The sequence below is a fragment of the Felis catus genome, chromosome E1 (assembly GCF_018350175.1).
Source record: "Felis catus isolate Fca126 chromosome E1, F.catus_Fca126_mat1.0, whole genome shotgun sequence".
NCBI classification, from domain to species: domain Eukaryota; kingdom Metazoa; phylum Chordata; class Mammalia; order Carnivora; family Felidae; genus Felis; species Felis catus.
This window is the reverse complement of record NC_058381.1, coordinates 51,189,298-51,198,653: the sequence shown is the minus strand read 5'-3', so window position 1 is coordinate 51,198,653 and position 9,356 is coordinate 51,189,298. Positions and strand designations below refer to the sequence as shown.

Below are 9,356 nucleotides of genomic sequence, written 5' to 3'. Positions count from 1 at the left end.
CAATATGAGTAAAAATAGGCAGAATTAGTGGGGGGGAGATCACAATTAAAATACGCAATCAAAGAAGGAACAAATATCATTGGACAAAATGAAGCTGTTGTTGAAATGAGAACCAGTACTCTGGAAAGTAAATGAGGAAATTATCCAGAATGTAGCACAAAGAGACAGGGAAATTAGAATACAAGACATCAAGAGAGAAAATAGGATAGAATAAGAAAGGATAAAAATGTCTAAGTAAGAATTACAAAAGGAGACACTAGAGATAATAGAAAATAAAAGACATGTAAAAGGAGTAGTTTGAAAATTTTCCAGAATTGCTGAGAATTGCTGATTGAATCCTTACATTTTTTTTTAAATTTTTTTTCAACGTTTTTATTTATTTTTGGGACAGAGAGAGACAGAGCATGAACGGGGGAGGGGCAGAGAGAGAGGGAGACACAGAATCGGAAACAGGCTCCAGGCTCTGAGCCATCAGCCCAGAGCCTGACGCGGGGCTCGAACTCATGGACCGCGAGATCGTGACCTGGCTGAAGTCGGACGCTTAACCGACTGCGCCACCCAGGCGCCCCTGAATCCTTACATGTTAAAAGCAGACTCTGACCTATGGTTCTCAAAAGAGATTCCGAGATTTCTGAGTCCAGTAGTGGAATGTACTAATATTCCTGCAGATAACAATTACAAATTGAACAAAATATAAAAAGAACTTTGAAGGCATTGCAGATGGATGGAAAAGAGTACAGAGAGCCATTGGATCTTTGAAAGAAGGAAACCACTCGGGGTAAGACCCCCCATTGACAGAGCACCGGACATTCCCCATTGTAGGAGTCCAAAAAAGCTAGGACTCATCACACTGTATGCAAGAATTAATTCAACGTAAAGTATGGACATGAATGTAAAAAGTAAATCCCAAACAGCTCTAGAAGGAGGCATAGGAAATTATCTTCTCTACCTTGGAGTAGACGACCCAGGATGCAAAAAAAAACATTTACTGTGAAAAGAGAAATAATAATTGACCAATTGGACTTCACCAAAAGAAAAACATGTTCTCTTCAGACAACAGCAGGAAAAAAAAATGAAAAGGCAAGCCACAGCTCAGGAGAAAACACTTATAATTCATTTATATGACAGAAAGCACTATACACAGAATATACAAGGAACTGTTTATATCTATACAGATTTTTTTCTATTCTGTCTTATGTTAGTATTGGTGGTCTGTGTCTTCCAAGGAATTTTTCCCTTTCATTTAAGTTGTCAGATTTATTGCCATCAAGGTGTCCATGATTTTCCTTTGCTTTCAACAACTGTACAACAGAATTTTCTAGAGCACATAAGGATACTCTATGCTGGACCCACCCGAACTGAATATTATGTGTGGTGTCATAAAGTTAGTTTTAATAACGTTCAAAGGTGTGAAACCACACATTATATGTTCTGTGGCCACAATTAAACCAAATGAAAGCAATAATAAAATATGTAGAGATTCAGAATAATCAAAATCTTTAGTAATTAATTAATCAACGGTCTTCTAAGTAGCCCATGAATCCAATTAAAAAACAAAAAAAGAGAGGGGCGCCTGGGTGGCGCAGTCGGTTAAGCGTCCGACTTCAGCCAGGTCACGATCTCGCGGTCTGGGAGTTCGAGCCCCGCGTCAGGCTCTGGGCTGATGGCTCAGAGCCTGGAGCCTGTTTCCGATTCTGTGTCTCCCTCTCTCTCTGCCCTCCCCCGTTCATGCTCTGTCTCTCTCTGTCCCCCCAAAAAATAAATAAACGTTGAAAAAAAAACAAAAAAAGAGAAAGGACATTAGAAAATATCTTGAACTGATTGTCAAGAAAACATAACAAAAATCGACAGGTAGAGCTAAAGAAGTTCTTGGAGAGGAATGAATACCTTGAAATACTTAAAATCAATGTATAAACATTAAAATGTTTAAAATCAATCATCTGGCTTCGAGCCTAAGAATCTAGAAAATCAAGGGGCACCTGGCTGGCTCAGTCAGTACAGCGTGCAACTCTTGATCTTGGGGTTGTGAGTTCGAGCCCCACATTGGCAGTAAAGATACAAAGATTCTTCAAAAAAAAAATAATCTAAAAAAACAAGGACAAATACAACACCAGGTTAAGTGGAATAAAGGAAATAACTAATATAAGGATAAAGATCAATGAAATAGAAAAAGAGAGAAAATACACAAATCCAAAAGTTGGCTCTTTGAAAAATGTAATAAAATCAATAAACCTCTACTAACCATATATCTATTAAAAAACTGATGTCTTAATCAAAAATATTGCCATAAAGAAACTCCAGGCTTAAGTCATTTTACTTATCAATTCTGAATAGAGAATTATTCTATGTTCATCCATGGGAAGACTCAAGATTGTTAAAATGTCAATTTTCCACTCACTTGATTCATAGATTTCAATGCTATCCCAACATACATCCCAATAGATTTTTCTGAGAAACTGAAAAACTGATTCTAAAATTTATATGGGCATGAAAGGAACCTAGAATAATAAACAAAAAAAGGGGAGTGGTGAGGAAAAAAGAGAAAAAAAATATGTTCATATATTTAAATAACCTCATTTTACATTATTCTTTAAAGCTACAATGATTCAATGTGTTATTGGCATGAGGACAAATCAATTAACAGAACAGAAAGTCCAAACAGATCCATATACACAGTTATTTGATTTTTCTACAAAAAAGCCCAGGTAATTCATCGGAGGAAAAAATGCTCCTTCCCATGAATTATGCTGAGACAATCAACTATCTATGTAAAAGGAGAAAGAGAGAGAGAGAGAAGCCTAAGCCTTCCTTCACATCAGATACAAAAATAACTCAAAATTGATCACATATGGTCTTATGGTTACGTCCTCCACAGATACTGTCTTTTGTCACCTTCTAATGCTGACCGACCATTCATCTCTATCTCATGACATTTCATGCCTTGTAAAACTATTGTATCACCCACTAGATACACTGTGCATTTCTTGCCCTGCTCTATTTAAAAACCTTTCCTTCCCTTCACTATCTCCCAATTTCCTTGGGCAGACCAAGCAACCTTCTCTATTCCCATAGTATTTTTGTGAATATTTTAAACTGTAGTACTCATCACACTCTATCTTAATCACTGCTTCTCTGCTTCTCTTTTCTGATAGAATTTGAGCTTACCATAAGCAAAATCTAAATCTTACTTACAATGACAATCCTGAGTATAGTGCAGGGGGCATAATCAGTACCCAAAACGTGTCGCACAAGTTAATTACAGAAGAATGAATTAGGAAACAGAAATCCTTCTATTGTCCTTCTGGAGGCATCTCATCCTCAGAGTCAAAAACGTCTCTTTGCCATTAACTTTGAAGATCAGAATCACTGAGATGTTTTCATGGATGAAGGTCTTTAGAAGTTTAGTTTTATCATGGAAAGGAGAAGGCAATTAACATCTATTTTACCTTCTATAGGCAAGTCATTGTGCTAGAGGACTGACATACATTAATCTCATTTAATCCTTAACCACCGGTTCAGATATTAGGAGCTTCAAAATTGTTGAGTGAATTAGATTAGGTTTGGCCTTAAGTAACAGAAGGTGAAATAGTGGCTTGAATAATCATCAGCTCAAGATCCTTCAGTCTTGCTACAATACAGTTCTCTATACCTTTGTCCAAAATAATTGGTCCAGTCCAGAAGGAAAGAAAAGAGAAGTGAAAAAGAATAGGGCCCTTCCTTAGGAATGCAAACTGGTGCAGCCACTCTGGAAAACAGTATGGAGGTCCCTCAGAAAATTAAAAATAGAACTACCCTATGACCCAGCAATTGCACTACTAGGTATTTATCCGAAGGATACAGGAGTGCTGATTCGAAGGGGAACATGCACCCCAATGTTTATAGCAGCACTATCAACAATAGCAAAAGTATGGAAAGAGTCCAAGCATCCATCGATAGGTCAATGGATAAAGAAGATATGGTATATATGTACAATGGAGTATTACTTGGCAATCAAAAAGAATGAAATCTTGCCATTTGCAACAGTGTGGATGGAACTAGACTGTATTATGTTAAGCAAAATAAGCCAGTCAGAGAAAGACAAATATCATATCATTTCACTCATATGCGGACTTTAAGGTAAAAACAGATGAACATAAGGGGAGGGAAGCAAAAATAATATAAAAATAGGGAAGGAGACAAACCATGAGTCTCTTAAATACAGAGAATAAACGGAGGGTTGCTGGTGGGGTGTTGGGTTGGGGGTTAGGCTAAATGGGCAAGGCGCATTAAGGAGGGCACTTGTTGAGATGAGCACCGGGTGTTACATGTAAGTGATAAGTCACTAAATTCTATACCTGAAATCATTATTACACCATATGTTAACTAACCTGGATTTAAAAGTAAGTAAGTAAGTAAGTAAGTAAATAAATAAATACTGAGATAGCAAGTGACTTCAAAAGTAAAAAAAAAAAAAAAAAAAAAAAGCTTCCCTTCTTCTGGAGGCCACATTAATTGTGCCCACTGGGACATGTTAACTGCAAGGAAATCTTGGAAAAGTAGTGTTTTCTAGATGTGCGTGAGCCTAGAAAAAACAATCAGCATATGCATGGACATTTTATTTCTATAGAAGAAGGAAAAAAAACCCACATATTTTGGGTGGTTAAATTATAGTATTTGCCCTGATAAAGCCAGGATTCAAACACTTATCTGTCAGACCTGAGGACACATGCTTCAAAGCTAGTTGCCCTCCGTGGTCTTCACGAGTCTCATCTGCTCAAAGTCATCTCATTTCGCCAAGACCTTTCCTTTTTTGTTGAATAGTGAATATTTATTTTAATCTGTATGTTTCATATCCGTGGACACTTAGCACATGAGAATATTTATGAGGTCACAGATGCGGAAAGCCCAAAGTGTTTGATGTCTGAAAAACCTTGAGTTAATTTTACAAACATTTTTCCTCTTTAAAGCATGAGATCTCTCATTGCTAAATTTTTGAAAGTCACAAAATTAAAGAATCCGACAGTTTAAAGGCCCGTACCACAAGTGGTCTCCCTGAGGATGAGAGAAACTGGTAATTGGCTAAGAAATCCACATGAAACTTAAGTAATTCAGATTTTATTGTGACACTTCCATCTTTTTGTGAATTCCTCACTGCAAATTAAAATAGTGAGATGCTCATGGTTTTCATCTGTGCTGCTCTAAATCACTAGTTAGAAAAATTAACATCAAAAAAGCAAAATCTGGTCAAAATGCCCCCACACCAGGAATTCCATTTGTGGGTGAAACACATACATCCTGCAAAACTATCTTGTTTCTTAGATTTAGAGGTCCTTGAAATTCTTGCAGGAAAGGTGTTAGACCAGTTTATCAGTGTCGACACAAAGAAATAGTGGTTCCATGTGCGAACAGACCCACTGACACGGCTTAGATTGCAAACAAAATGGAGCTTGTGGCCAAGGATCTTGTTCTGGTAGTCATGCTACTTAAAACAAGCCGTCTGGGAAGGACGGTAGAATAGATAACCAGCTTTCGCCTGTCTGTATCCCTCTGTCCGTTGGCTTATTTCTTTGAGGGGTGACCCACATGAGAAGTATCTTAATATCTCATACAGCGTAGAAGAAAACAAAAGGAGCTCAAGAAGCCAGTCAACATGCAAATACTACTTGTAACTTGACCGGTGGTTAAGATTAGGATTTTGACCAATTCTACAGGCTATCACAGGGACGTGCGATTTTTAATTGTTTACCCCTGTTGTCATCAGAATAATGTACTTCCGATATGACTATGTCCTAATTCCCAGAACTGCTAAATATGTTAAATTAACGGCAAAGGGAAATTAAGATAGCAAACAGAATTAAAGTTGTGCATCAGTTCATTACCCCCAGGTTATCCAAATGTGCTTACTATGATCCAAATGCCCTGAAATATGGAAGTGGAAGGCAGAAGAGTCAGCATCAGAGTGATATGATGTGAAAGAGACTTGACCCGCCATTGCTGGCTTTGAAAAATGGAAGGAAGCCATGAATCTAGAGATGTAGGTAAGCCTCTAGAAGCTAAAAAGGCAAGAAGTCAGATGATCCCCCATAGTCGCCAGAAAAGAACTCAGCCCTGCCAACAACTTGATTTTAGCCCAGTGGAATCCATCTCAGACTTGCGACGTCCAGAATTGTAAGATAATAAATTTGTGTTGTTTTAAGCCACCGAGTTTATGGTAATTTGTTACAGCAGCATTAGGAAATTAATAAATCCCCTTAGTGTTTTTATCAATCCTTGGACATACTTTCATCTAGGATGGAAAGATTCCTTCTTGTTACTGCAAATCCTTTCAAAGTTTTAGAAAACTCGGGGCGCCTGGGTGGCTCAGTTGGTTAAGCGTCCCACTCTTGATTTTGGCTCAGGTCATGATTTCACGGTTCATGAGTTCAAGCCTTGCATCAGGCTCTGTGCTGACAGCATGGAGCCTGCTTGGGATTTTCTCTCTACCTCTCCCCTACTTGTGCTCACTTGTGTGTGCTCCCTCCCTCTCTCTCTCTCTCTCTCTTAAAATAAATAAATAAATGTATAAAAAAAAAAGTTCTAGAAAACTCCTCATTCCAGTGCACTTCCTATCTGTCACATATGCGTAGCCCATTCTTGAAAGATAGGATGTTCTTAACCAAGAGTTACTTCTCATTTCTCTGTATTACTTCAAATGAACAAATTATTGCTTGTTAATATTTTACAGCTAAGTGAAAATACCAATTCGTTTCCAGAATCTCAACTTGCAGAGGGTACAGTTCTTTTGAATTATGAATCAGAAAACAATACTGGAAAAGACTGAGGCCACCGAATTGATATTGTTTTGACACTCTCTTTTTATGCTTTCAATATCAACTTTAATTACTAGCTGAAACTCAGCTGGATTTGAAAGTTTATAGTAGCTGGTAAATAAGTCGAAGGTGAATATTTCTGACCATTGACACCAAATTGAAATTGCCGAGTGGAAGATAAATTTTATACAGTTAAGCTGATGAATCCCCAGTGCCTCCAAGAGTGTTAGGGACATAGTAGACACTGAATTAAGTATTTGCTGAGCTAAATAAATGAAAGATGACCCTTTGTCTCTGGAGATCTGGTGATTCATTGATCATCACTGAGTTGAAGAAATAAAACAGTTGGAGGTACTTAAGACAGAAGCCACAGAAAATAGGTACAAGAACCAGAGTCCAACACAAACACACAGAAGAAGAATCCCCCCTCCAGAGGGTACTTTATCTAAGACTGATGTATTTAATGAAGAAGCAAGCATGGTACTCTCCTGCCCTTCCTCGTATTAGCGTCTCTTTGGGGTACATGTTAGCAGACCCTATTTGACTGGACTTCCAAAACTTTCCAGTTTGGAGAAGAGATACTGTGGAGTAAGTCTGTAGTGCAATTTCCATACAGTAAAATTCGCTCTCTGTGACACACAGTTCTATGGGATTCGATGCACAGCAATGTCGGTCCCCCTCAAATTCCCTCACATTGCCCCTTCATAGTTACTTCCTTGCCACTTGCAACCCCAGGCAACCACTGACCTGTTCTTCTTATAATTTTGCCTTTTCCCTAGACTGTCACATCAATCGAATCACACAGCGCATAAGAAGGCTTTTGGGTCTCGCGCCTTTCACCTTGGAAACTGGATTTGAGATGCATCCCTGTTACTTAGCAAGTCAACTTAATGGCACGAATGCACCAGTCTGCTTACCCAGTCACTAAATCAGAAACCTCTGGATTCCATCCACGTTTTGGCAACTGTGAAGAAAGCTGCTATCGTCATTCATGGATAGGTTTTTATGGAAACCTAAATTTTCATTTTTCTTGAGAAAATAGGGAGCAAAATGGCTGGGTCATACAGGGAGTGGATGCTTCACTTTATAAGCAACTGTCACACTTTTTCCCAAAGCGACGGTATCATTTTGCATTCCTACTGGCACTGAAGGCTTGCTGTGATAGTTCAACAGCCTCACCGTGCCTTGATAATATCCGTTTTTGTGCGACTGTTTCTTTGTTTGTTTTCACCATGCTAATAGGCAAAGTGGTGAGGTTACTTCTTTCGGGAATTGCAAATAAAAAATAATGTCGACGATTCTGACATACCTTTGCAAGATCATCCAGACGTGGATTCTGAAAGCATAGCTCAAAGATATGCCTCAAATGACTAGTTCTAACTCCCTGATTATGGTTGCAGTTTTATGCTAAACTGTATCCCAGGACACAGACTTCTAGAAGTACTTGCTCGTTTTAGTGACACGTTCAAATAGCACGCAACGGATGATCAAAATCAAGGATTTGATTCTTGAATGGTCAGGGACCATCTGTCTGCCCTGCCCTTTGGCGTAGCCCTGAGCCCAGCCTTCTCGGCATCCTTTTGTTATCAGGGGTATTAGGAAGGCCTGTCAGCTCTCCTTGGGAAAACGAATCCATTATTTGGAAAAATAAGCTCAAAGTTACCTTTCCATTCATTATGGCATTTTCTTAATATATAAAGAACAGCAATGTTCAAAATGAGAATGGTTGAAGGTTTTAAGAAAGTGGAACATTTTTAAGCGCCAAGCCTGATCACTAGGCATTTAGGGCATTTAAATTTCCATCCAACACAATTCACGTAATACTACACAGTCAATGCCACATGAATTACCCTTCAGTTCTTTTTCTCTTCTAAGGCCTATCTCAATTAAGTCGTTTTCCCCCAGCTTTGAACTTTTAAGGCAAAAGAGGAAGATAAAAATCTGTGGGTTACTTTTGTAACAAGTTATGTTCTTTCTCAATGAATTTTCCATGACATCTGTTTAGGAAAATCTCAGAATATACCAAAATGAGATAATGATGGGGTTTTATATTTATCAAAGGCTGCTTTACCCCCACGCACAAGTAAGCTAAGTGTCCACTGCACGGAAGGACACTTTGGCATGCCCAGAGGCACAGTCAGCAAAAGGGGGGAAACCAAGAAAGGGAAGCTGGTTCTGGTGAAAAAGACCTCCCTGCATCCTCCCCCAAAAACTGGATCCATCTGAACTTGGCATTTGTGACATCGCTATCAATGTGGACAGACACGGCTCTCCAGTGGACAGGCAATGGGGGTAGACAAGCTCCCTCATGCTCTTGATATTTACTTGCCTTACTTGTTCTGCTTCCAGGTTGGACTTGAAAACAAATGTTAGGAAAGTTCTTGAAGATGAGGTAGTTTTGGAGGGGGGCTCATGATGCAGAAGGAGGAGACTTTCCTTTTGACTCTTTCATGGTTGGCCCCAAGCAGTAGCTGATTCAGGTGGAGCTTGTCTCCAACAGCAAGAATGTCTGGACTCAGAACCTTTTAAGTCAAGGGCGCACCCTGGGAAAAAATAATAGCTGTAATC

At 38.9% G+C, this 9,356-nt stretch overlaps 1 protein-coding gene across 3 annotated transcripts in view; it reads right to left on the bottom strand.

Moving 5' to 3' along the window:
• The window catches only part of KCNJ16 (potassium inwardly rectifying channel subfamily J member 16), a 145,955-nt gene that overhangs the window by 122,987 nt on the left and 13,612 nt on the right, over positions 1–9,356 (bottom strand). For all 3 annotated transcript variants that reach the window (XM_045044282.1, XM_019818175.3, XR_006589378.1), the window contains one exon: positions 9,123–9,331. The gene's annotated coding sequence lies outside the window, so the exon portion shown is untranslated. The remainder of the gene's footprint in view (positions 1–9,122; positions 9,332–9,356) is intronic.